Source organism: Crocodylus siamensis, chromosome 2 (assembly GCF_052110815.1).
Source record: "Crocodylus siamensis isolate JL-2025a chromosome 2, ASM5211081v1, whole genome shotgun sequence".
NCBI classification, from domain to species: domain Eukaryota; kingdom Metazoa; phylum Chordata; order Crocodylia; family Crocodylidae; genus Crocodylus; species Crocodylus siamensis.
Window position 1 is genome coordinate 289,259,655 of NC_143396.1, and position 27,070 is coordinate 289,286,724.

The window sequence follows — 27,070 nt, forward strand, 5'->3', positions numbered from 1 at the left end:
GGACCGGGCGCGGGAGTGCGGGTCACGGCTGGGCTGAGGGGGTCAGGGCTGAGGGGGATCAGGGCTGGGCTGAGGGGAGTCAGGGCCGGGCGCGGGAGTCAGGGCCGGGCGCGGGAGTGCGGGTCACGGCTGGGCTGAGGGGGATCAGGGCTGGGCTGAGGGGAGTCAGGGCCGGGCGCGGGAGTGCGGGCCGGGCGCGGGAGTGCGGGTCACGGCTGGGCTGAGGGGGTCAGGGCTGAGTGGGGATCGGGGCCGGGCGCGGGAGTGCGGGTCACGGCTGGGCTGAGGGGGCTGAGGAGCGGGGCGGGAGCGAGCGCGGGGCGGGGCCGCGGGGGAGGGGAGGCGGCGACGGAGGCGGCGCCGCGCTGGTTCCTGCCCCCGGCGGCAGCGCACAAAGCGGGTGGGAGCGGGTCGGGCCGGGCTGTCGCCACTCCAGGTAAGGGTGTGCGTGTGCGTGTGCGTGTGCGTGTGTAAGGGCTCCGAGCGCGCTGCATGTCTGTCCGCTCCGCTCCCGGCGCGGCTCAGCCCCGCCCCGCCCCGCCCCGCCGAGGGCTGTGGATGCAGCTCTTCTTTCCCCGCTGCCCCTCCTCGCCTGGTCCTGCCAAGCAAAGGCAAGCACTCGCCCCCCAACCCCACGCCAGTGCTTCCCTTTCCAAAACACAGCCCCTCTCCCAAAGCTCAAGTATTTCCACCCCCCCAACACTTCGTGCCTAGCCCCCCTTGTCTCCCAAAGATCCACTACCCCCGCGCCGCCCTTTGTGCAAGCGATTGTTTTTTTTCAAAATACTTTCCGAGGTCTTTTGTGTTTCCGTGCGGTGGCAGGAAGCGACACAGAAAAGTCACCAGAGCAAAGGCGCCTTTGCCGTGGTCCCGGGTGACGAACGTGCGGGGGGCAAAACCCGGGTGCGGGGGCAGACGGGCTGCGGGGAGGCTGATGGAGCGGGGTGGCGTGTCCCTCGGTCGCGGGAGGCTTGGGGACAGGTTTGGGTTTTCAACAAGAGCCACAAGCTCGTTGCTAATAAAGTTAGAGCCTAATCAAGTCTGGGAGGGACGGAGCCTGGGCAGGCTGGACAGGATGCCCGCTGCCTGGTCCTTGCTGGGTCTAGTCCACCAAAGTCATTTAAAATTCAATTTATCAGTGCAATATGTTATTTGGGAGTTGGCGTTGGACTCTCCTCTTCTGGCCAGCTCCTGGCTTCCAGCTGCCCTTGCAAAGATGACAAAGAAGCAGCCTTATTCTGCCTGGCAAACACCCCTCTTCGAAGTGAACCAGCCGCTTAGACCTGAGCTGAGCCTGTCTTTCCATGCTGCAGAAGAGGAAAGGTTAGCCGCGTCCCGAGATGGCAACCTTTCCCTTTTTGCCGGCAGCCTGCTGTCTCCTCCGCTGCCCTGATTTATGTATTTATTTGTGCTTATAAACTGGATTTCACCAAATGCATTTTGAGGCTGCGATTTTTAATCCTCTTTTCTGCCATATGGCCGGTGGCTGAACTGAAATATGACTCGATTAATTATTCCATAGGAAGCACTAGCCGAAAGCCCTGGCGGTTTTGAAAGTGCCTGCATCTCCCGAGTAGGTGTGGCACACCGGGACGGCTCTGTGCGAAAGCCTGTCTCTAACGCGGTGAAAGAGCCTCAGAGAGCCGGGGTCGACGTGTCGGGTAAGTCAGGGCTGAGAATGAGGCCCTGTGTGCACTGCTGGGCACTTATTCAGGGGATTATAATGGGTCTTTTCTAATACACCACAAATCTTTTGATTATGGCATTACTGCATTCGGCACCGGGCTGCGGTTGGTACCATCCTTTCCCCAGCCCCTTTGTTCCCCACGACCCTCGATATAAATGAGTCCTGCTAGCCTGCTGATCAATTCTCTAGCAGCCTCCTGACGACCGTCTTCATAGGTCACTCCCTCTTCTCTTCCCCTAATTAAGAAGGAGCAAAACAGTATTGATTTCCCTTCCCCCCCACTTCCAGAAAACAGACTTCTCTCTCTCCCCCTTTTTTTTTAGACTGTTTCCTACAGGATTTAGGAGCTGGGCTAGGAATCGATAGGAAAGGAGCCTGGAATATAAGAGTATTTACTGAACGGGGGATGGGGGCATGTGACGCTCGTAGCCTGTCGGTGCTTTAATATTTGGACTCTGGCACCAAGGTGTTTGCTGCTGTGCTTTAGGCCGAGGGGTGAGGGAAGACGGGGCAGGCCGGGAGCACTGAGTTTTGTGGGGGGCGTTTAGGATTTCAGGATGGATGGGCATTGGGAGGCAAAAATGAAGCAGTTGGAAGATAGGTGGAGTCGGCAGCTGGAGAGCACGGGTCAGGCATAGGGCTGGTGAGACAAGGAGGCTGAGCTGGATCTGGGGTGTGAATGGGCTGCAGCATGATCCGTTTGCTTTCCTGCTAATGGCTTTTTAAGGCTGCTAAGCAGCGCTGGGGGGTGCCGGAGGTGGAAATGAAGCTTCTTGTTTGCGGTTGCTGCTCTCTGAGCTGTGTGTCGTGCCATCGTGCTTTTCCAGCCCGTCAGTTCCTTGCTGAGACAGCTGTAGACACCAGAGTATGGTTGTCCACGGGGTGGGGGGATAAAAGCCAGGGGTGTTAGGTTTCCCAATTTGTGATCCCTCATGGTTTTGTCTGAGGAGGGCTGGGGCACAGCCCCTGCCTGGGTGGCACGAGGTTGCAGCGAGCCCTCGGGTAACGCTGGACCACGTTGCACACGTTGCTGTCTGAGAAGGAGCATTGAACAGGCTGGGAACGTAAGCCCTGAAACACCAGACCTTAACAAAGGGCCTTGCTTTTTGGCTGCCTGCAGCATGCGATTAATCCGAAAAGATTGGAGATCAGGTGTGGCACCGGTTCTAGACATCGCGGGCGTCTCTCGGGAATCCCACTGACAAGGCTCTTCGTCTCAGCTCTCACCAGAGCCAGCAATTTGTTACAAACATATTGAGCCTTGGTCTCCAGATGCAGAGTGCGCCGGAGAAGCCTGCTCCCCCGGGGGCCTGGCATTAACGGGTGTTGCTCTTCTGGATTCGTGCTGCGTTTAGGTGTGGGGAGTCTCCGAGCCTTCCTCCCCTGCTTGCGGTAGGACAGAGGAGGGTACAGTCATGGAAAGCTGGTGGGGGAAGGCAGATAGGTGTTGCTTTCTGCAGACAAGGCAGCACCCACATGGGGTAGTGCTTAGAGCCGTCTCCCAACTGGTCCTGGCATTCAAGGAAACTGGGTAGGATTCACTTATGTGTGGCTGCGCTGGCAAAGTGTGACTTCAGGGCCTTGCCTGTGGCTTCAGGGCCCTGAGTTCGAGTTCTGCTCCGCACTTGTGATGAAAGGTGCCCTCGGCCAGCCTTTGAGTGTCCTGGTCATCTGGGCTGGGGGGGTCAGAAAAGGGTGGGTGCTGCGTGAGCATGTCCCTCCATGCGCTTCTATGATGAGAGCTGGTTTGCCTCGACGAGGGTAACTGGATAGGCCGTTTGATTCGGGCAGGGCTCTGACTTGAGCTGACTTCGGAGAGGCCCCCGTCTAGGGTTCCTGACTTCTTCGACCTGGCTTCCCTGCATTTCTCAGACAAAATGTTTCCCTCCTGCATTTCACTGCAAAGGAGAGTCTCAGCTTTGATCCTAAATACTGCCATGTGTGCGCTCCAGAGCTGTGCCAGGGTGCTTGAGTGATGAATTGGTACGAGCTGAATATCTCTGGACTAATAAATCAGGTTGTGACTTTGCTGCCCGCTCACTAAAGTGACCCACAGCTGGTCTGGTCTCTGCGCATGGCTCCAGAAAAAAACAGCCTGAAATTCCCCTCCCTGCTGCAAGACCCTCTCTGAGTATAGGAGTGCAGGAGAGCCCCTGTAGCAGTGGCCTTGCCGCTCTTTTTGCCAAGCTGCTAACATAGGCAATGCGACCAAGCTTTCTGGTAGTCTCCAGCTGCTGGAACAGCTGCATTGGGTTCTTGGTCATGGGTGCAAATTAGAGCAGTCTCCAGGCTGCTCTAATCCACCCGAGACACAAGCAGTAGAGGCTTTTGCTCACCTCCACCTCTGCAGCGCTGAGCACTCAACCACAGCTGGGCACCTTATCTGTCTGGCTTTTAGCCAGACCACTGGCTTTCTCTTATGTGTGCTTTTCTTTGCTTGTTGTTTGCCTAGAAGGATAAGCCAAGAACAGGCCCATCTCCAAGATCTGAGAGGTGTAGTGCAGAGGGTGGCTGTTACCATTCAGCCAGGACTCCAGTTCAGCCTGGCTTCGCAAGCACTGTGCTGCAGGAGAAGAAAGGAGTGTTTTATTTCAGCCCTGTCTGTGTAACAAAACGGATGCTCAGTAACTTAAGCTCCATAGCACCATTCACAGCACACATTGAGGTGAATGATTCACCCTTTTTCCTCCTAGTTTGCCAATAAAACCCGCTCCAGTAAAGGACAGCTGCTGAGAGGCCTAGGATATGTGGTTAGTGGAGGGCAGCATTTCGTAGATGCAATTCTGGCCTGGAGGAAAGATGGAAGCATAGTGTTGCCTGCAGGAGGATGAACAGAGCTGTCCCCAGTGAACAAAGCTAGAAAGAGCCATGGAGAGCTGGGCCCAGCCTGAGCAGGGGTGGAGGCTCTGCTCTTCTTCATCCTCCATTAATGGGAAGTCTACACGTTCAAATGCTTCCTTGTAAAGTTTGCCTGACCCCGGGGCCGTTTGTTGCAGGATGAGGAGTCATAGAGAAGTAGACCCTTCCAGCAGTCGTCCAGACCAGAGGTTCCCAAACTTTTTCTTATTGCATACCCATTTCCAGATTTACCAATTGCCTGCGTACCCCTACAAGCATGCCTTTTATATTTTAACCCCTTAAATGCCAGTGATTATTATGAAAATTAAATCGGCCATTACACAATTTCTCTCATGTACCCCCCGGAGGTACGTGTACCACGGTTTGTGAACCTCTTATCTAGACCAACCCCCTGCCTGAGGCAGAATTATCCCTATCCAATCCATCCTATACAAACCTATTGTCCAACCTCTTATTAGAACTGCACGGTCAAGCCTGACACCACGCAAGACATAACACCAAACCTGCTGCAGGTAAAGCAAGGGAAGCACGGCAGCCAAAATCCTGCTGCTTTAAAGGTTGTTAAAATATACTCAAGAGATGCCAAGAATAGGGTCTGTGGGCTATCCCCTCTGGTTCCTCGCTTTCCGCAGCTGAGCTTGGTTATATGGAGGATCTACCCCACCAAGCCAGACCCCCCACCTCCATACACACTGCTCGCAAACCCTGTGCTCTTTCTCCTAACAGTTTGAGTTGCACCTATAAGGCAGGCCATGAAAACACAAGCTTTTTCATAATGGAAGCTGATAGGTTATCACTATAATCCAATTAATTTGACATTGTAAATTGTTTAGAGCTGGGATTTACATAGATTAGTCTTGGAGCTGTGGAAAAAGCATGAAGGTTGTTTAATTCCCACCCGCTCCCCACCCCCCTGTACGTAACAAGAGGAAGGTCTAACAGATTATGAGTCTAAAGATCACGGCAGCTCTGTTTCGGAGCATATGAGGATAGTCCTTAGTTAACAGCATCCCTGCAAAGCACGTGAGTTTTCTTCAATCTTTCAGTCTAAAAACCGTGTGCGGGAGAGGCATCACTTCTGCTTTTAAAAGCCTGAGTCACTTCAGAAGAAAACCAAGCCTCAGTGCCTGTAGTTACCATAGTAATTAGGCCTGGCAAGCTGGCTGGCTTCTCATGTTCTTGAGCAAACGTGAAAATCCTGCACAAAACGTTTAATCCTCTTGAGAGCCCACGCCAGGAGGGACTTGCTCCGTGGCCTCGGAGACACCCACAAGAGCTCAGGGGCCCGAGTCTGGACTTGCAACCCACGGCCAATGCCTCGTGGAGGCCTGCAGAGAATTTTGCCTTTACAAAGGCTCCAAGGCTGGACCGTAGCAGATGTCATTTTTACTTTAGACTCTACAATTAGCAAATAAATGCCGTGGCCTCCGAGCTTTGGGCCCTAGCAACTGCTGGCCCAAGTTTTGCAAAAAAAACCCCAGATGCTCTCAGGAGGGGGTAGGTTCCCTAGGGAGTTCATGGTCAGGCCTGGGGATGCATAGGGGAATTGGGGGTCGTCTTCTGCAGAGGGAAGCTAGGCAGTGCTGCCTGTGTGCTGTGCTGGGGGACAGTCCTCCCCTGTTCTGCAGTAGCACAGGTCTTATGTTGCTTATGGGCCATCTGTGCCTTCCCCCACCCCTCTGGGGGCAGGGAAGGTCAAAGCCCTGAGGCTGGGAACTGCAAACACATGGGGAATTTGACCAGCATCCGTGGGAAACAGCGGTGGAAGGTCAGCGAGGCCGGAGGGAGACATGGCCCGTACCCACCCACCACAAACTCGCCATGGGGTTTCCTCCCGATCCTTCTGCTTACTAACCCCAGCCCTCCCTGAGGATGGTTTTCAGTCCCGTTCACGGAGCTCTGTCCAGAGCCCAAGCAATGTGCTAATGCGATGCCTCAGATGCTGCTCTCCTGCCACAGCCTGTGCTTGTTTTCACTTCTGCTGCCTTTGCGCTGGGTCCTTGGGGTTTGCTGCACTTCATGACACATGCATCCACCTGGCTTGTTCTTCAGGCCCCTGGCTCTGGGCAACCTACTATACCTTTTTTTATCCTGCTTTCCACAAGCTGCTCCCCTGCTTCCTCCATACTCCTTTCTGCTCGGGTTGGGTGGCAACTGGAATTTTTACCTCTCCCAAAACAGATGCATTCTTGCCCTTGGAGCGATGGTGGGTTTCCTAAGTCGGCTTCTGCCTGAGGTGGTGGGAGCAGACAAAGGAGGGCTGTAATGTGCAATGGAGCCAGCTGCACTGGAGTAGTTGTCCATTTGGTCTTTGGCCAGGCCCAACCTATTGCACGCTTGTAGGTGGCTTGCAAGGGTGTTGGATTCTGCGCCATCTCAGCTTGAAGGGGCTTAATGTATGTTTAGTCATTAGGCTTGGGAGACAGCTCCTCCTCTGAGTGTTTGTCAGGGCAGCGCTGTCTGCCTGAGCCTGAAGTCAGCCTTGAAGCAGATCTCCGAGAGTGGGAACTCCCCATACCCTTCAGCTTAGCTGGCACAAATGACTCATTCTCGATGACAGTGACTGAGCTCTCAGTTCATATGGAGAGACTCCCTCACTGTCCGTGGAGAGCTCTCCTGGGTGTCAGGGGAATCCTGCACTGAGAGGTGGCTCTGAATGCATACCCTGGCCCGGGTGCCACAGCGGCACTTGAACTGGAGCCTCTCCCCAGGACGGGTTTGCCCCTTCTGCCAAGTATATCAGTGCCACCGTTATCCCCGGGCATGGATGGCATTGCCACTAGAGTGGGGGCCACGTTATCCTTTCAATGGCTTTGTGTGTAGCACAGCCTGAAGCCAGCATTTCAGTGCCTACGCTCAGTTCTCAGCCGAATTTGCAGGCCATCGGACAAAGCCAGGCCCTACCAGAGAAGTGGAGGTGGACCCAGGCACGTAGGCGTGGCTTGGTTTCTTCTTGCTGGGACTCTTTCCTCTCTTCTAGCTCTGCTGTTCCTCCTTCCTAGGGTCTAATTCCTGTCCAGCGAATGGCAAAGTCCAGGCCTGTGAAAGGCTGAGGCTGGGTCTGGGTAGAGGTATTCCAAGCCCACGACAAAACACTTCCTAGAATCCGAGATGGGTAGGGCAGGATGGGACCTCTGGAGGTCCTGAAGCAGGATCATCCCTATCCAAGCCGTCCCATGGGACTTCGAAGATTTGAAATGTGGCCTCTGATAAAGATCCAGATTTGCTTGGATCCATGCACAATTGCTATCCCTACAAGCCCAATTTGTATGCCAGAGGGAACCCCGTAGCACTGGGCTTCTCAGCAACAGGAGCTGTCCACCCGAGCCTAATGGGCTGGGAGGAGTCCACGGTGTAACTGCTGCTTCTTAAGCAAGTACTTTGGGATTCAGCCTCTCCAACAGCTCTTGACGTTAGCCTGCTAAAGGGGTGCATGCTCAGCCAGCGAAAAATATGCTTTTATTTAAGACGCAGTAATGTAATATTAAATGCGAAGGGAAAGGTACATTAATGCAGCATTGTGGTTGGGACTGAAGTGCACGGAGTGGCAGGAAATGCAGTGGCGGGTTCCCACGCCAACCTTAGCTTGGCACTGTATCGCCGCCATGCCTGGCTTTATAGAAACATCATCTACATTAATGCCAATGCCAGCCTGATCCAAGGGCATAGATGATGGTTGCTGAGGGAATCGAGGCTGAATCTCCTGACATGAGCACAGAAAACCTCACCCTTCACCTTTGCATTAGTGGCTCGATGTTCATCTCTCTGGAGGGGAAGTGTCTGATGGGGAATGCAATCTCCAAATGCATGCAGGAGAGCAAGGCTGAACTGGACTGGACTAAATGACCTTGTGAGGTCCCTTTCAGCCCTGCTTTCCTATGATCCTGTGAACTCCTGCAGACGAGTACTGTGACAAGGGTTTGGCCCAAGGTCATGTTGTGTCCAATCCAACCCACCACTGAAGTCATTAGGAACATTTCCATTGACTGTCAGGCTTTGATCTGCCCTGTAATTAATAGATGGGTTGACATGAAGTAGAACCACTGAAATGAATCTTCAAAGCGTTGAGGGTTTGAAGGAATCAGGAGCCAGTTACAAAGGGCTCCTGGGTTTGGATTGCAAGGGCAAAGACTGACTGATAAAGCTTTAAACAACCTTAGCTAATTGCAGTTTTTGCCCTTTTCCAGTATGGAGGGCTCCCTGGCCTGGCCTGCTCTTAACCAAGCAGTGGAAAGCAGCGGGTGCTGCAGTCCAATTCTCAGACACTTCTGCCCTTTATGTCTAAGTCACTCATCTGCAGCAAGTTTGAAGTATTAAAATATACTTGGAGATTTGCTAGTCTGCAAACGGCAGGAAGTTCTGTCTCATGGGCCTGTGCTGCATGTTACATATATTATACAATTGACTGCTTGATCGCGCGGTACATTTAGACTGGCCGCACATGCAAAATAAGACTGGCCATAAGTGCAAAGTTATTATCACACAATTAACTGGTGAATCCTGCAATAAATGTAGACCAGCCACGCATGCAAAGTCATTAACACGTAATAAAAATGACTATAAAAAGAGCCAACCAGCTACAGTTAGTGCTTGAAAATATGTAATGACTCCAGAGCTGGTTTCTATCCAGCTTCCACTTGAACGTGTAGCAGGGCCCGTGGGTTTCACAGCTTGAACCCTGGAAAATTCAGTCCCCCGGAGGAAATGGAATTGGACCAAATTAACAAACTAGCAAAGCATTTGCTCACAGCCCCTTCGCAGTCCCCAGTTCCCAGATGCAGTGACACTGCTGCTTCCCAAACAAAATTAATGTGTCCCCATCCGTACTTCTCACCTGATCAGTTCCTTCCCCTGTTGTGCGTCTCTGCTTAGTCTGCCCAGGAGGAGGGGAGGAGGTGGCTCCATCCCAGTTTGCGAGTACCTCCATGATTTCTAGAAGCAGATCAATTGCTTAACTAGCAATAGGAGGCGGAGTGGGAGCCCATGGTTGGAAACCAAAGCTCGTTGAGTTTGGAATAGAAACTGTAGGTTGTTTCTTAATTTTATTAAGCCACATGGAAAATTAAACCATGGACCCTTCCCTAGGGAAGTGGTGGATTCCCTGTTACTTGCATGTCCTTTTACAAAGATACCCACTCTGGATTTAAGGGCAGGCTGTAGCTCACTCTGAAGCTATTGGCATGATCCAGGCTTTGCTGGGTAAGGGCCTGTGACATGGAGGAGGGGGGACAAGATAGCCATGCGGGCCCTTCTCACCTTAGGATCTAGGAAGCCTGTGTTCAAGTGGCAAGCTGCCTCTTGCTTATGCTTTTGCAGTTTCCAGATAACCCAGCCTTTGGTGCTACGGCAGTACAAAGAACATAATAATAACCTACAGCAAGGATTTAGTTCCTTGATAACTGGTGAGCAAAGAGGTCTTTTAATGGCATGTCATAGAATCATAAAATATTAGAAAACAAGGGCTGGAAGGGAGCTCAGGAGGTCACATCTAGTCCAACCCTCTGCTCCAAGCAGGACCAGCCCCAACTAGATCATCCCACCAAGGCTTTGTCTAGCCGGGCCTTAAAAACCTCCAAGGATGGAGATTTGACAACATGTCCTCTCTGCTCTGACTCGAATCATACTTGTGACACCGAAAACCAGATCAGGGCGTTTTGAATCTGACTGGGCTTCCAGTCCACCAGTAATTAAGAGAATATTCTGGGATTAAATGGAGAAACTGAAGCTAAAATCAGGACTAAGGGAAGGCTGATTTTGAAGCTCTTTGTCACCCTGGCTGAAGTTGCAGCAAACTAGTTTCCTGAGTCACCCTCCCTGATTTAGGTGCATGCTTTAAATGGTATATTTGGAGCCAAGTGTATTCAACCTCCCCGGTGATGCGAGTGGGGGGCAGCAGGCTGGAGGATGTGGAAGCTGCTGGGTGACCTCTCTATCATACCAGCTTCTCACACTTGTTCGATAAGCTCCTCTGGTTGACTGGGTATCTTGGGGCAAAACATTTATCAAGGGATTACCCTTGCTGGTGTCAGGCACCAAATCAACCGTATCTCAGGTTGTGAAAGTTACTCTCAGCAGTTTTTCAGGGTGGGAGAGTGTGTTGGCCCCAGCAAGGCTCTGGAGGAGCAGCCTAGCACTGGAGACATCAGGAGGATGTGAGCAAACTGTCAGGATAGACTAGGATGCCCGAGCATCTGTGGAAGGATGACGCTTTGCAGTCCACAGCTACGCAGAAGCCCATGTTTCCTGCCATGGGTGCAGATCCTGGATTTTGGTGCAGTTCTCACAGCTGTTCAGGAGATCTGGGCGACCTTCTCGCAAGGGCCTTTCCCCTGGGTCTGTGTTGGCAGAGATCAGTATTCATGGGAAGGAGTTCTCTAAATCCCCGGTGGCAGGTTGAAGCCAGAGGGCAGCGGAGCAGAGTCATTAAAAGCTAGTCTCCAGCATAGGCCTGGCACAGGGTTCAAGATCATATGTCCGGGGTGGTAGCAAGAGGCCTCACCTCCCTCTGGTCTTGCACTGAGCGAAGGGCAGGGGCGTGGGCGTGCGGCATGAACTTTTTGATATGGTTCTCTCAGCTCTGGGTGACCACTTCTCATAAGGGCTTTCCCCACGGGTCTTTTTGGCAGAGGTCAGCGGTGATGGGAAGGAGGCACCTAAATCCCCCAGTCAGAGAGGCTGAGATTTTAGGACAAGTACTTGTGAGTCACTGTGGCTTTTGCTCAGAAGTTGGAAGCAACCTGCACCCACCTGCTTTTCACTCTGAGTAGCCTCAAGAGACGGAGAAGCAGACTGCAGGACCGCAGACATGAAACGGTCCCACTCGGTCCAGCATGACGCAGGCAGGATGGCATATGAGACTTTGCAACTTGCCGTGCCTTTGGGCCTGGAAATTGTGGACCCGTCTTTATAAGTCTCCCAGACTATGCAGGAACATGAGTGCTTGTCACTGCTTTATGATGAGTTATAGGGTCTCTGGGGGGCTGGGCACCACCAGACAGACATGAAAACCATTTTGATTCCTTTGCTGGCAATGCAGCCGGTCTCAAAGAGACGGGCTAGAAAGAGAATCTAAGACTTTGCTTACCCCAAGTCCCCCCAGTGAGCGGCTGTGGCTTTTGCAGTCCTGTTTTCCTATTTGTATAATGTTCATTTGACCCAAACTGAGGGAGCTGAACAATTTCTGCGGGGGGACAGGGAAATTCTCAACTCATGGCGCTGCCAAAAGCTCAACGTGGAGGGGGGGGGGAAAAAATCTGAGAAAAAAAAGTTGCTTGTTTTTGTTAATTTTTTTGGTTGTCATCACAATGCCAGGCGAGAAGTGGGATTTTTAGGTTGTCAGTCTCGCTCTTGGAGGCCTGATGCCGTGTTTTGTTTGGCGCTTTTAGCAAGTGACTCATTCAGATCCTTTTTCTGATCCAAGTTAAGAAATTGTAAAGCAGGGGTGGCACAGGTGGCCTCTGTGCACAGCATGTGGCAGAGCAGGCAGGGAGCAGAAAGCAGAGTGACAGAGCAGGCAGGGAGCAGAGGGACAGTGGATCAGACAGGGAGCTGAAGGCAGAGTGGTAAATCAGGCAGGAAGCCTGCAGTGAACAGCAGAAAGCAAAGCAGCAGATCAGGGAAGGGGAGCAGAAAGCAGAGCAGTAGATCATGCAGGGACCAGAAAGCAAAAGTGGCAGATCAATCAGGGAGCAGAGGCAGAGCAGCAGATCAGGCGGGGAGCAGAAAGCAGAGCACCAGCTCAGGCAGGGATCCTGCAGGAGGGAGCAGAAAGAGCAGGAAATCAGAGGATCCTGGAGCAGAAAGTAGAGCAGCAGATCAGGTGGGGAGCCCAGGGCAGGGAACAGAAAGCTGATGAGGCAGGAGAAGGCACCTGGAGTAGCACGTCAGGGAGGATGGAGGGCTTGATTGTGGCACGCAGGGGATGTGGCCTCTACATGGGCAGGATGTTGGCTGCCGCGTCTCCCTGCTTTACCTGTGGCAGGTTCGGGGGTTAGGTCTTGTGCTGCGCAGTCTTGCTAATAGATTGAACAGTGGACTTGTATAGGATGGTTTGGAGAGGGATAATCCTGCCTCAGGCAGGGGGTTGGATTAGGTGATTTATGGAGAAGCCTTCCAACCCCACTTCTTGTCATTTGGTACAAGACTCCAGTACAAGCCCCTGCAGGAAAGTACTAGAGCACCTGCCAAAGCCCCATGAACTTCTGTGGGTCTTAAATATAAGCTTCACATAAAGTACGTGCTTAAGTGCTTCTCTGCATAGAGATACTGAGGCTTCGCTTACCCTGGCATGCAAGCCTGTGATCTGCTGCTTTCCTGAGCTGGGGCCAGCATTTGTCTTTTAAATGGTTTTCCCCTGGGTCCCAAGTTGTATCCTTGCTTAGAAAAGAATCTTTCAGCGAAGAATAAAATCAAATTGAATAGTCACTGCGTATGTAAGACCCAGAGCTGAAATAGCAGCTGAGCGCTGCAAGTGTCCTTTTTCTGTATCCACAGATGCTCTTAACAATCTAACTCTGTCTTCAGAGCCGTGCTTGTAACGGGGAGGATAGGATGGCCATGTGCTGTCAGGTTAAGAAAGCAGCAAACTGACCCAGTGCATGTAACAATGTCAGCATAATGAGGGAGCTGTTTGTGCTGCCTGTCCATATGTCCATCCATGTGAGGGATCCCATACTGTCCCCTGAGCAGCCCCTGATCCTTCCTGGGGGTGCAAGTGGAGAGAAATGCCAGGTTGCCAAAGAGTGCTGGGCTCTTGTTGCACTTCAGGGCTGCAGGTTAAGCAGCTCCAAAGCATCTTGGTTCCTGCTCGAAATGATCTGCACCAGAGAGATGGTGAAACACCTCTGATGTAGCCCAAAACACCCATGGCTTCAAAAAGGGAAAGATTTCAGCCTCTGCTCCTGGACAATCGGGCATGCAGCTCCACGGGACTAGAGCTCTTGTCTTGTGTGGTCTAGCAGGTAACAAACCACATGCAAACTTTATTAACTGAGTTTTTATTAATCGGGGGTTAGCTACATTTCCCCAAGGGGAAGGCTTTTCCAAAAGCCAGGAGCCGAAGGGCTATGCTGTGTGGGTACTTCCACTGTGTGTAGCTTTAGCTACCATGTTATAAATGACCGATGAACTTTGGTTTTTGAGAGCCTGCTTTCTTATCTGCAGGGAACCTGTTAGAAATATAACACCCAAGGCTCTTGGTTTGAATGCATCACCCATTTTAGCACAAACCTAGTATGAAAAGTACCAGGCGCTGTACAAACACACAGGCCATGGCAGTGCCGGTGCCTCTGTATTGTCAGCATCAGTGGTTTTCAACCTGTGGTCCACAGGCCCTACGGGTCTGCAAAGTATCTCTAAGGGGTCTGCGATCAATCAAAAGTATGTGAATACCCATACTTGTAGTTCAAAGGGGTCCGTGACAGAAAAAAGCTTCTTAGTAAAGCTTCTAAGTTTGTTTTACCAGGATAAAAATGTGTGGTATGTTATACGTGATGATGCCCCTCTCCATGTGTGCTCCCCCCCTTTTCAAAGAGAGAGAAGAGAGGGGGCAGCGTATAAATGGCTTTGAAACTTCCCCCCCAAACTTCAAAATGCAATATTCAAATCTTTGAAAGTGTTGCCAGCTCTACCGTGTGCGTGGGGCGGGGGAGAGGTTTGTTTTAGGGGTCCACAAATGAAAAGAGGTTGAAAACCAGTGCTCTACATGGCTGAAGGGACACAGGCATGCTCAGAGCATGCCAAGGTGGTGATCAGGGGTGGGGGGAAAGTGGGATGGGAGTCCGGCAGGGGGAGAGAGGTTGGAGGGGCAAGGAGGCTACACACAGAAGAAACAGGAGCTAGCAGACACTGGAGACATTGAGCTCAGGTGGAGGCTGAGAACCAGTGGGGTAGGAGGAAGATGGTGGAGAGGGGAAAGGCGCTATGGGAAGACAACTGTGGTGAAGAGGCAGGGGAAGTGGGAGACCTGGGGCTGCTGGATAAAGGCACTGGGATGAGGAGCTGGAGGGACCCTGAGTGGGGGGAAGGACTTGTTTCTCATAGCCCTCAGGAGCCAAGTGGAGAGAAAAAGGGAAAGTACTGATGTGAGAAGACTTGCTGAAGGGGCCTGACACAGCTTTCCACGCTTTAGAGCAAAGTGGCTTAAATGCCTCAAGTCTCGGGACTTCCCCTGGAATTTTTCTCACGCGTTGGGTATCAATGCATGTTGCAGTCTTTCAACCCCACTGAGCTTGGAGCCACATGGGACAGGGCCCTGCACCCCGCTGAGAGCAGGGTGAGCATCCTCTTCTAGTGACCACCTGCCGAGCCAGCTGCTAGCCATTACACAGCTGTCTCGTACTGCCACGGTCTTCGCCACGGACCCCTGCAGAAAGCCGGCCGCTGGACTCCCTAGGAGTGAGCGGGGCAGGACCTTGCCCAGCTTTGGTGTAGAGGAGAGGTGGTCTGTGTGGGATGAGCAGTGTCTGCAGCAGGTTCAGGGGTGTTCACTGGCACACATGCACCCCCACTTGGGTTCTTGCTCCACTCAAAGGTTAAAAGTAGCTGCTTGGCAGTGGCAGCAGCATTTCTATTCAGGCAGCAGTGAAGGAGTCACTTGACTTCATAGCTCATTATCATCTACTGGATTCTTTCCGTGGGTGTTCACCACCCCCTCTTCTTTTTAATGGCCTTGCTGGTCCACTAATTAAGCTAGCCTTACTTCTGCCATTCTGCTGACTGCCCATTGCTCCTGGCATTGAAGCTGCTATTTCCCAGCCTGTTTTGGCCCTATGACCTTCACGAGCATGCCCTGCTTTTCCGTTATTTGTCCCCCGTAATCAGTTGTTAGCTGAGGATACTACCACTGCCCACTAGTAGCAGCCATGATACGCTTGGTGGGCTAGGCCCCCGGCCTTGGCTTTCAAATAGGCCTATCTCCTAGCCTTGCGGATGGTTTTTAACTTATTCCAGTCAAGTGATATTTGTTCCTGCATTAGTCTTAAAGTACAGCCCCAGGCCCCTGGCATCTTAGTAAAGCTTCTAAGTTTGTTCTACCCAGATAAAAATGTGTGGTATGTTATACGTGACGATGCCCCTCTCCATGTGCGTCCCCCTTTTCAAAATCCTAGATCTGCCCATGAGCAGGCTGGTCTATCCCAGCTCCCCCACGGGCCTGTGCAGCCCATGCTGAAGCCCCTATCGCTGCTAGCTCAAGAGCAGTGAAGGTCAAGGCCAGTTTGGCTACAACCTCCAGCGGCATCACTAGATAGGGGCTTAGACAGGAACACCCATAACACGTTCCCCAGGGATCCCGTGACCAGGTGCCTATGCAGGCACCATCTCCAGGCTGGGCACAAGAGCAGTCGTGAGCCTCTGCAAACCCGTATGGCCCCTCGATGAGGGGAGTCGGGCACTTCAACACTCCCCAAGTCTGGTCAGAGATGAGATCTCTTCTCCTGAGCCTGCCTGCACAGATGTAGCTAGGCAACACACCAATTTTTCTCTGTCTGAGCTGCCAAGAGGGAGGCAGGGATACGACTGACTCTTCTCCCTGGGCTGATTCTCAGACAGCCCTTTGGGCTCTGTCGTGCATCTCTGTGTAAGCCTGCGCTTCTGGTGGTGGTATACATTTCACTGTGCTGCCCAAAACATGGGATAATAAGGAGGGCCATGAGAAAGAGGAGAGGTGCTTATAACTGGGGACTGCGAGGGCTTGTTTTCTCCCACCCCTGTTGCCGCTGTAATATGGTGGAGGGTTCAGCAGTGCTCCCCATCTTTGCCTGTGCACAGAGACCCTGCTAAGTCTCTTGCAAAATCAGCTTTGGAAGGGAGGGAGGGAGGAGGAGAACTTTGCTTCAAAAAAAAAGAAAGAGGGATGTTTCTAGCCCTTGAAAGTAGAGCCCTGAGGCAGCCAGAGCCAAATAAAATAGACCCCAAACATGTCATCGAGGGGTAGGGCCTTGAATCATTTGCTCCGGACATGTGTGGAGCGTGCAGCCTCACCTGGGTGCTCTTGCAGTACAAACGAGCATGGACCTGGGTCTTCCTTAGCAAGGCACAGACCTTGCACATCAAAACTAACGAGAGCTTTTTTCCGTCATGGGGGAGGAAAGAGGAATGGAGCAGTGTGGTTCAACTGCTGAGAGAGAAGAGAGGGGGCAGTGTATAAATGGCTTTGAAACTTCCCCCCCAACTTCAAAATGCAATATTCAAAGCTTTGAAAGTGTTGCCAGCTCTACCGCGTGTGTGGGGCGGGGGAGAGGTTTAGCACTCAAAACCAGCTGCTGGGAGACGTCTCTCTCTTCCCCATCCCTCCCCGATTGTTGCACATGAACTAGATGTGTTGGCACCTTTGGAACGAGCATATGTATTTCTATGATTTCTAGAGGAGCTTTAGGAGGGGAGAACAGATAAGAAAAGAGCAAGATCTTAAGTTTCCCAACTCACTCCTCAATGCTCCATCTGACCACGCTAGCACCAAAACACACCATGATTTAACAGATGGAGGAAAAACCTGTTGCTTTTTTGCCCCAAGTTTCAACCCCGCAGCAAGCAAAACATTAAACCTCTCTGAAAAGCCCAATCTGCCCCAGACATTGCACCCGAGCTTTCTCCGGAGGGAGTCGGAGAGGATCTGGATTGCATTGTCTTCCTCACTTCTGAAGTAATCAGTGTGGTAGAGGTGATGTCTTTTATTAGACCAACTAGATAGTTGGGAAAAAAGGTCTTTATTTGCAACTTCGGCAGTGAGCATCCAGCACTGTCACTTGTCATGGGTTGCTCTTGGGTCGTGGATAGCTTAGGGGTCAGCAACCCTACAGTGTGCCAGCCAGATCTGGTCCATGAAGTGTCAGATCCAAGCTGCAAAGGTCTGATCCAGCCAATAATGGATGCTGCCTGAGACATCACGGTCAGCTTCAGGGGGTGGCTTTCTGCCCCAAAGTGTCTCTTCCCCTTGTTCCCACTTCCTCGCTGCCATGGAGGGATGCAGGACCCACCAGCTGGGCTGCCTCGCGTTAGCTTCTTGGCCCACTTCCCACTTCTGAATAGGCATGAGCAGCTCTGGGCATTGGCAGAACAGGTGCAGTTGTGTCCAGCATCATTCCTGCCCAGGCAGGATGCAGGCGAAGTGCTGCAAGCTTGGGAGGCACAGCAGCAGGTTGTACTAGGGAAGGAGTGAGGTGGGATGGCCCCTGAGAAACAAGGCACAGGTGGGGTGAAAGGGAGTTCTGCCTCATGCTGGATGGGACACACTGGGGTGAAGAATGGAAAGGGGGACCCGTGCTGTCATCTCACGAAACATCATAGGGACACCTCTTCATGCCTAATGAATCTCAGGAGCTATTAGTACTCCAGGTCTGGACTACCTCATATTATCACTCAGGCAAGATGATAGGGAGGAGAGATTGGAGATTACCAGCTTCTTGCAGCCCACATCAGTAGTCACAAGGCTTAGTTATTTATTCATAACCCCAGAAGGCGCCGAATACTCCTGGTGATGTGCAGAATATAAGAACCAGGCCAGGAGGGGCACGCATGGCTCTGAAATGCCGTTTCAGTGGTTGGCGTGAGCCGAGCTGGCAGCTTCGTGAGAGCCCTGCATCTTGCACATGACGTGTTCATGGGTATCTCAGAAAGGGTCAGGACCATGGAGGCATGGGGGTTAAGACTTTCTGCCACTCCTCCAGCTGCAATGGACATGGGCACCCATCTCTTGTTTGTGGCAATGGCCATTATTCACTGCTCTCTCTGCTGAATCGGTTCAGTTTGGTATTTTGTGCCAAGAGTCCCACACTGATGCCTGGAGGTGATTTGGCCTTGTAGGTCAAACACGGGGGCTGCCTTCCACCCAGAAATCCCCATTGCCTTGTATATTTTTTGTGCTTCTCCATTGCCCTGAAGCCCATACAAATCCTATTCAGAATAGCATGGGGAAGTCTGCTGTCCCCACCTGTGCTGTACAGAGGAGGAATGGTTGGAAGCTTATGTTGGCCTGTTTGAACTAGAAATAAGGTGCTTTTTTTTTTTTTTTTTTTTTTTTTTTTTTTTTTTTTTTTAACAGATCAACAGCTTACCTAGGACCAGGTCACTTGAATCAAGGAATCTCCATCGCTCGGATCAAGAACCAGGTAGCTTTCACAGAGATCGATTCCAGGTAACTAAAAGGCACGGGCCAATGCATTAGCACCTTGGTGACATCCTACAGCCTAAATTATGAAGGAGGTCAGCTGAAGTGATTACAGTAGTCCTTTGTGGCATTAAAATCTGCATCTCTAGGAATGAGCTTTGCCAGTGCAGTCGGTCGGGTGTGTTTTACTAGCACCAGGATTTTGGGTGTTATGTTTTTGAGCTTGTTCTTGTTGAATGACCCAGCCAGAGGTTGGTGTGAGGTGTCCAGCATGGATGTAATTGCTCAGGGGTCTAGATGTTTCTTCCTGTACCTGACAGTGTCTGAGATAAGGAAAGGGGAAAGTGATGCTGAAATGCATTTGATTTTTTTGGCAGAGAACAGATTTTCAAGCAGCAAAGGCTGTAAGAGCCATGCTTTCAGCTTCTAGTATTGGGGGGAAACATGTAGATACTGCCAGGCAGTCTCTGTGTGAACTTAATCATTAAATAGCCTCTTTATCTACAAACCCAAAGTGCCCAGTTTTGGCTAGAGCTAGATTGTGGGTGTTCCTGTACCTTCCCTACCCTCTATGCCTCCATTATTTTCCTGGTATAAATTCTAAGTTTGATCATAGCAAAGATAGTGTACTGGGTGTAAATCTGTAGTAATATCTGCCTGGGAATCCAGGTAGCCTGAAAGAATAGCCTTCATAGATGTGATTGCCCCCTGGCTGTGAGTGGGGTGTTGACTCTGGAGCCTAATGATCACTAATATATATTCACTACTGAGCAACACATGCTGGAAAGGAAAGGAAGGAGAGGCATCCCTGTTGTGTTGAGAGAAGAGAGAAAGAGTGAGCACCATTTTTTTCCATTAATTGAGTGGAATCAGTTCCTCCTCTGGCAGATGACAGAATAAGGAGCAATGGTCTCAAGCTGCAACAAGGGAAGTGTAGGTTGGATATTAGGAAAAACTCTGTCACTAGGAGGGTGGTGAAGCACTGGAACGGGTCACCCAGAGAGGTGGTGCAATCTCCGTCCTTGGAAGTTTTTAAGACCCAGCTAGGCAAAGCCTTGGCTGGGATGACCTAGTTGGGGCTGGTCCTGCTTTGAGCAGGGCGTTAGGCTAGATCAACTCCTGAGGTCTCTTCCAACCCTCATTTTCATGATTTTATAAGAATTGAGATGCAGATATATTTGCCTTTGGGGATCTCTGTGCTGGAAGCCAGCCGCCCCTTCCTCAAGCCTGCCTCAGGACAGACGTTTCCAAGCCAGTGGCCAGCCACCAACATCCAATCTCTTTGAAAAGAAGAGGAGCTTGACTGAATAGGGCCCAGAGGATCATACATTGATTCCCGTGTGAGCTTGCAGAATAACATTTGAACCCAAAGAGCCGCAGCTTCTCTCCTAGCTTGACACAGCTGCTGTGTCTTTGAAAAGCTGGCAGGGGCGCGGTACAGCCGGAGCCAGCAGGCTGCTGACACAGTGAATGCTTGCCTTTTGATTGAAATTCTGGGCATTGCTCACAACGGCTCCACTGCAAATCACACTTGGCCTGACAACTTTTTGGAATAAGAAATACTATGTCTCAGAGAGGAGGGGGCGGAGGAAGGAGCGGGGTGGCTAGAGACAGCGAGGGAAATAAGCAGGCGCTGGGAGGGTGGCAAGACTTGCTTGCTTGCTGGCAGGGGAGAAAGCATTTCTTAACTTTCCAGAGCAAATCATCTCCTTGAGCAAATGCCGGTACAGCATTCTCTCCGCGGCTCTCGAGATACAGGAGCAAATGCAGATTTCTAAGTCAAAGGTATTCTTTATGCTTTAAGCCGATGCCTCTTATTTCCGGCCTCAGGGAGCTGTTTGACTCAGCAGGGTGCTGCAAGATTTGGAAACCTCCTTTACCAACAGTTTGGGGAGAAATCACTGGCAGACGGTATTTCCACGTGCAAATATAAATTCAACTTTCCCTTTAATGAGCTCAGCTCAACACAAAAAGGCCAGTCTCGGGGAAGCTGAAGTGCAGACAGAATTGTGGGGTACCCTAATGACGGCAGCCCTACAGAAACACTCAGGCCAGGAGCATTAAGAAACACAAGGCCATTCATTAGGTGCTCAGTTGCCCAGAACTCCTCTCATCTCTTACAACTTTAGCTTTCAGTTTAAGGCTTTATTTCCCAGAGTATTCATTTGAGCTTCCACTGATCAGATGCAACCTGGCTTCCAAAGCCCAGACAGATGGCATGTTTAAACTGATGCAGTCGGCATAATAGCACTGTCGAAAAGGAATGCGTAGGCCATGCAGAGCCCTACCCTGGGATACCTGTGCCCAATCCTGTGGAGAATTACCCTGAAAGGGATCAGAGATAAAACTCCACACATAGAAGTTATACTGATTTAAGTGTTGCCTGTCCATGTCCATCCCAGGTAGCTATTTAGTAAATGCAGACTGTCTGCTACTCACTCCCTTGTCACCTAGGAGCGAGGTACAAAAAGTGGTGTCTGCTGTGTGCAGCTCTCCTGGGAGAGCCTTTCCTGATCGTGGCATAACCTGTGAACAGGACAGACGGAGATTGCAGCAGGGTCCGTGATTGTCTGTCTGGCATCAGAGGCTCTTTGTGGAAGTACCCACTTTAGGGAGAAAGTGGCAGTAAGATTGCTTCTGAAGAGGGGAGTCTGGGACATGCAGGTACCTCTTCACTGAATAGGGAAGGCAGTGATATACCTCTTGCATTAGCCTAGCTTGGATCAAAGCAGCCGTGCGGCATAATAACACTCGAGGTGGTGGTCTGCGCAAGTGCTGCATGGAGCTCTATGCAAGCTGGGAGCTTGTCCCATAACTCTTAGTGTTGCAGAAAGCCAGGCCATTCTCCAGATGCTTTCCAAGTGACTTGTGGGTGGAGGAATCTGTCCCTTCTGGGCTCGTGGGGAGAGCATGAGGACAGGGGTGGAAGCCGGGTTGGGCTCAGGTGACACTAGCCTTTGTCCGCACTTGGAAGCAGATGTGTGAGCAGCAGACAGGCTGGGCTGGCTCAACATGAGCTGCCTCCTGGACTGGCTGACTTGAGTTAAAAGCACCGCTGCTCTTGAGCGAAGGGATTTTAGGTATGACCAGGGCCAGATCAGGAGTTGAAATTAAAGTTAACTCTGCAGTGGAGACGAGCTGAGAGGTGAGAAGGCCAAAAGCACTCCAAACCAGGCAGGTGGTGCCCACTCCACTTCTGCTTAGACTTAACAGAAGAGGATAAAACATCAAAATTGGAGGGTGGCGGAGGCACGTGCATAAAAGATTTGCTGGCCAGCTTTTGAAGAGAGATTGAATCCGGAGAAGGGTAATAGGAGCCATTCACTTGGAGGAGAGCAGTGGGGTGGCACCACTCACTCTCATGGAAAGATCTCCCCTGACTGAGCATCATTTCCCATGCTGGGGAGCATGTTTGCTGTGCGTTGGTACAGTCCCTGGTGTTGATGCCAGGGGAGAGGTGGCAGAAAACTGCAGACAAATGCCCTCCTGTTCCCAGGGCAGCCTGTAGTACAATAGTCTGATGGGTGGCATATCCTTTCCAGATGAGAAGAGACACTTGCATCCTTCCAGGAGCATGCCCCATCCTCCAGTGTATGTTCCTTTAAATGCTTCTTGCCTTCCCTGAAGTTTGTACGCTGTTAGTTCATGCTCTTCTCCCTTGCTGTGCTGGGTGTCTTCTAAAACAGCTTGTCCAGCAATGCTAATGAAACCTCTGTAGCCTTCTCCTTGCCAGAGCCGCTAAGGGGCCTTGCTACTGTGTTCCTGCCCTGCTCCGTACTCAGGCCAACGACTGCCCGTAGTCAATGCAGCTGTAAATGGGACCTGGCTGCTCAAGCCGAGGACTGAAAGGTGGCTGGCCATGTCACTCCTTGGCCGGCTGTTGGGTACAATGTTCTTTGACTGCAGGAGCTAGGTGGGCTGACGATGCCAGAGCAGGAGCTAGCAGACAACTGCAGACAGATGCGCAGTGCCACATTTGCCCTCTGAAGCTTGCAGACTGGCTTAGTCCCTGCTTGGCCCCATGTGCTGCAATGTGGGTTTGAATGCAGAGGTTCCCCCTGTGCAGCAGCGAGGTGCTGGTGTGCTTTTTCTGGTGAAAAGCACCAGCAGTGCTCCTTCACGAGCTGGCCTCTCTGCACTAAATATAGACCACCACTGTCACTAATGATGCACCCAGGAGACAAAGCCATGGGAGGGAGCCCGGCTCCAGTGCCCGTTCCCCATGTCGATTTATCCCGCGTGGCTGGGCAGAGCAGAAAGCCAAACGAGGCAGAAAAGGGAACAGATGAAGGGGAAAAAAAATCGACTCTTCCTGGTGATAGGATGAGGTCCTTTCTTTCAGGGGTTGCTTCGACCTCGTGCTGCGCTCATACATTTGGTTTCAGAAGGCTGTGCCTCGGCTGGCTGCTAGCACTGGCGAATGCAGGTCTCTAGAAGAATAAACCACAGCATCATCTGAGTCGTAAACTCCTTATTGCCATTTTTACAGAGAGCAAAATGCACATGTAGGCCCAAAACAAGCCTCTGAGGTTGGATGGCCCACTGGTCAGAGCATCAGCATGGGACTTGGGAGGCATGGGTTCACATCCCTGTTCTGCTACAGCTTCCTTGGGTGGATCCTTTTGCCTTGCTGTGCCTCGGTTTCACTGCGTGGCCTCTCAAGGTCATTTGAAGGATGCAGCCAGGGAAGACCACTAACCCTCAGATGCTTTGGTAAGGAGATGGATTCCTACGTCTGCCTGGGAGTGATTGTGTTGCTACAGTAACTCCCAGAAAGCTGGGCTTGAGAATGCAGTGACAGAAGAGGGCTTGGAGGTGGGGAGCAGATGTCCCCTCTGGCTTGCCCACGGGAGTCAGACTCCTCGCTGTGACTCCGGAGGCAGGTGCACTGCGACTGCAGGAGAGCAAACAACCTCCTCCACTGTTGTATTCAGAGTGGGCATGTCGGCTCTGTTACTAGCCTCATAATAGCCTGGCAGTGCCCAAGGAGGAGTTAATGCAAAATGAACTGAAGCCTAGGGTCATTCCCCAGGCAAACATTGCTATTGGGTAGGGTGCCCGGTCCATTCAGCATGTGTCTGATGGCAAGTAACAGATAAAATAATAATAGCAGATAATAGGTCCAATAGTAATGGCCCGTAACCAAGGCCACAAAGGTAATTTCCAATGGACTGATGGTCTGTAACCACTGTGATCCTTCCCTCTCTGCAGTGCTCACGCTGCCCTTGACAGGATAGACCCTTGAAAGCAAGCACTGCACCTTCCCCAAGTGCCATTCGGATCCCCTTCCTCTGCCCAAACTCTTGCTCTGCTTTCTTCTCCCTGCCTGATGTGCAGCTCTGCTTTCTGCTCCCTGCCCTGTGCACCCTGTCTGATAGAGGATCTGATCTGAGGACCTGCTTAATCCAACAAGGGTTCTGGCATGTGATGTTGATGGAAAACACAGCCCCCTCAGAGGGGGGAATGCCCTGTACGGTAGCCCCATGCAGCAAGAAGACTCCATATCTGGAGCAACGTGCCTGTGTGTGCCCAGGATCGATGGGCATTGGGCAGTGGCCACAGGGCGAGGGTCTCTGGCTTGGGTCACACTGGGCATCCATGTAGATCAGCAGTGTCCAACCTTGTGGCCCCGCAGGCCGGATGGATGATGCGGAGCCAGGCAGTGGGCCAGATCCTGTGCAGGGCCCATGGGTCCAATCCTGCACTGCCCCCATCCAGCTGCATGCCATTTGCTTACTGGATTTGGTCACACCCATACACTGCCCCAGTCCGGCTTGCACCACCCTGCTCTGCCCATATGCCAGCACAGTCCAGCGTGCAAAAAGCATGTTACCCAGCCCACAGGACTCCCCCTGGGCCCAGCTGTTTGGCATCAAGGGAGCAGCAAGTAATGCTGCCACCGCTCCCCAGATTGGCACCAATGGAGCAGCAAGTAATGCTGGACCCTGGGGGAGCTGCACGGGCTGACTGATACAGATCCACAGGCAGGATCTGGCCTGCAAGCCAGGGCCTGAGCACCCCTGCTGTAGATGATCAGAAGGATCCTCTGACAGTCTCTCCTCTTTGCTGCCATCCTGGTGAGTGACTCGTCCCTCCATACCTGTCCCAGTGGAGAACCCATAGCCCGCACGAGCTGTGATGTGCATGGTGCTCACCACCTGGAGGAAGTGGGCTCCTTATCTGTACCTTCCTCATACAAAAACACAGTGCCAGATTTTATCTCTGGTTCATTGCCTTCTCCGCAACCATCATCTTGGAGCTGTCTTTGCAAATCAAAGCGGAAACCAGGCAGCTCTTGGGACATGGTTCTTACTCCTAGCAGATGGGAGTGCTAAGGATTTGATTTATCAGAAAATTGTTCCTCTACTAGGTGTTGGGGGGGACAAAATAGGGAATGAAGCCTGACATCCTGCCTGCGGTTCACCAGTAAGAGACCAAAGCACTTGTTAGCAGAGCCGGCATGCCAGTAATGAGGCATAGACACATTACCACTTGGGAGCTGCATGCAGTCTGAAATGTCCTGATCCTTCTTTGCAAACTGGGCTTCACCCATCTCAGCAAACTCACTCTGAAGTTCTGCTTTTTGTCATGTCCATTGCAGTGAGTGATTGGCTTGGAGCAGGGGGTTGGACTAGATGTGATCTCCTGAGGTCCCTTCCAGCCCTCGTTGTCTATGATTCTGTGATTATCAAAGGCTTCCTTGGCTCAAGCTTCCCCCTCAATTTCCCAGACAATGTACTAATAATGACCCACCATCTGCGTTCCGGATTGCAAAGACCTTTCTCGCTGCAACCCATCCACAATCCTCCCCAGAACACAGAAGGCCCTTGCAATGGCAATTTTGCTGTCAAATGAACAAGTTAAATGGACGTACGTGTAGTCCATTATTGGCAGCCGGGGTTGAGGACAGTTCTTCTGCGCTGGTCACGCGAGGTGTTTATGTTGTACATTCAGGTTATATCGCAGCAAATTGCATTCATCTACGGGTATGTCTGCATGGGGCACCAGATGCCTCTGAGCACACCCTGCCCACCTGCATGCACCCAACCTGGAAATGTTGTGGCAAGGCAGCTCCAGGGTTATCGCTAGCAGCTGTTTGCAAGAAGAGCAGAGACCAAGGTCTCAAAGGTCCAGGCCGGGGTTGCCTTTGTCCCAGATGCTTCCCCGTGCATTTTCTCTATTTCTGTCAGATTAACCAAGTGCATTGTGGCAGAGAGAAACTATGGGAAACCTGGGTCTGAGTGGGTAGTGGACTGTATCTGAAGATCTGCTTGCTGATCTGCGCCAGTCCAAAGAGTTTGGTTGCCCGTCTGTGTAATAAAAACAAGCTACAATGGGAAATCTGGTCAAAGCCCGGACTGATGCCCAGCTCTGGACTGAGACATGTGAGCAGAGATAGTAATCCATTATGGGGAAATTTGTCCAGGATTTGGCCAGGGTTTGTCATCCCTCACTGTCACATTGTCCTGAATTGCTGAACTTTTCCAGATGAACACATCTGGAGCCAGGTAAAGACTGTGGGTATCAGGAGCTGAGATCATGAATCATTGTGGGTACAGCATACCAGCCGCTGTTCTCTCAAGATAGAAGTCTGCTTTACCTGTTTTCCTTTCACTATCTGTGGTCTAACCCAGTGGGGCCAACACTTTTGGAAGGCATGCCAAAGAGTAAGCACAGCATCCTCCCCAAGTGCCATCCTCATCCCCTTCCTGAGCTGCTGCTCTGCTTTCTGCTCCCTGCTTTATCTCCCAGTGTGATGTGTGTCCCCCCCTCCCTGGTCTGCCACGTGCCACATACAGACGCTGCCCATGCCACGTATGGCACCTGTGCTGTAGGGTGGTCACCCCGGTCTGACCTTGGAGCCTTGTCCTGAGGCAAGGATGAGGCTTCAGGGCTTTTAAGCCACTTTTTTATGTTGACAGTATTCTTGGGCCAGCTGTGGATCTGCATGGTCCCAGTGTCCGCTGGGACAGCTCTGAGACTGGCTCTAATTTACACTCTTCTTCTAGTGGCCTTTGCAAAGCAGAGAATAGCAGGACTGTAGCCATGGTCACTCTAGTAAGTCTGGACCTTTATAGGCAGGTCCCATATGCCAGGGCAGATGGAAGGACCAGTACAGGACCCTTGTAATGAACTCTGCACTGATTGGGGAAGCCTGCCTCATAGGGGAGTCTCAGCAAGTCATTGAGGGTCATTTTTTGGTGCCAGCATGGTGCAAAGAGGCCAAAGCCCTGTGTTGATGAAAAATTAGGCCCTTTAACGATCGTGCTGGGAGCCCAGATCAGTCCAAGTACAACGTCCAAGTTTTATCTTAAAGACTATGCTAGCCAAGAGAAAGCTTGAAAGGACTTGGGCAGGGTGGTCGCTTTTCTGCAGGACAGCTTCTTTGCCTTATAGCTGCCTCGGTTGTTTGGCTG

General features: G+C 51.7%; 1 protein-coding gene across 3 annotated transcripts in view; it reads left to right on the plus strand.

Moving 5' to 3' along the window:
• The first annotated feature begins 319 nt into the window (after positions 1–319).
• Positions 320–27,070, plus strand: part of GNG2 (G protein subunit gamma 2) — an 84,815-nt gene continuing 58,064 nt past the window's right edge. Inside the window, exons 1-3 of one of the 3 annotated variants that reach the window (XM_090034367.1) lie at positions 320–436; positions 1,523–1,661; positions 18,588–18,680. The gene's annotated coding sequence lies outside the window, so the exon portion shown is untranslated. The remainder of the gene's footprint in view (positions 437–1,522; positions 1,662–18,587; positions 18,681–27,070) is intronic. The other 2 variants (XM_090034368.1, XM_090034370.1) reach the window with 2 other exon arrangements.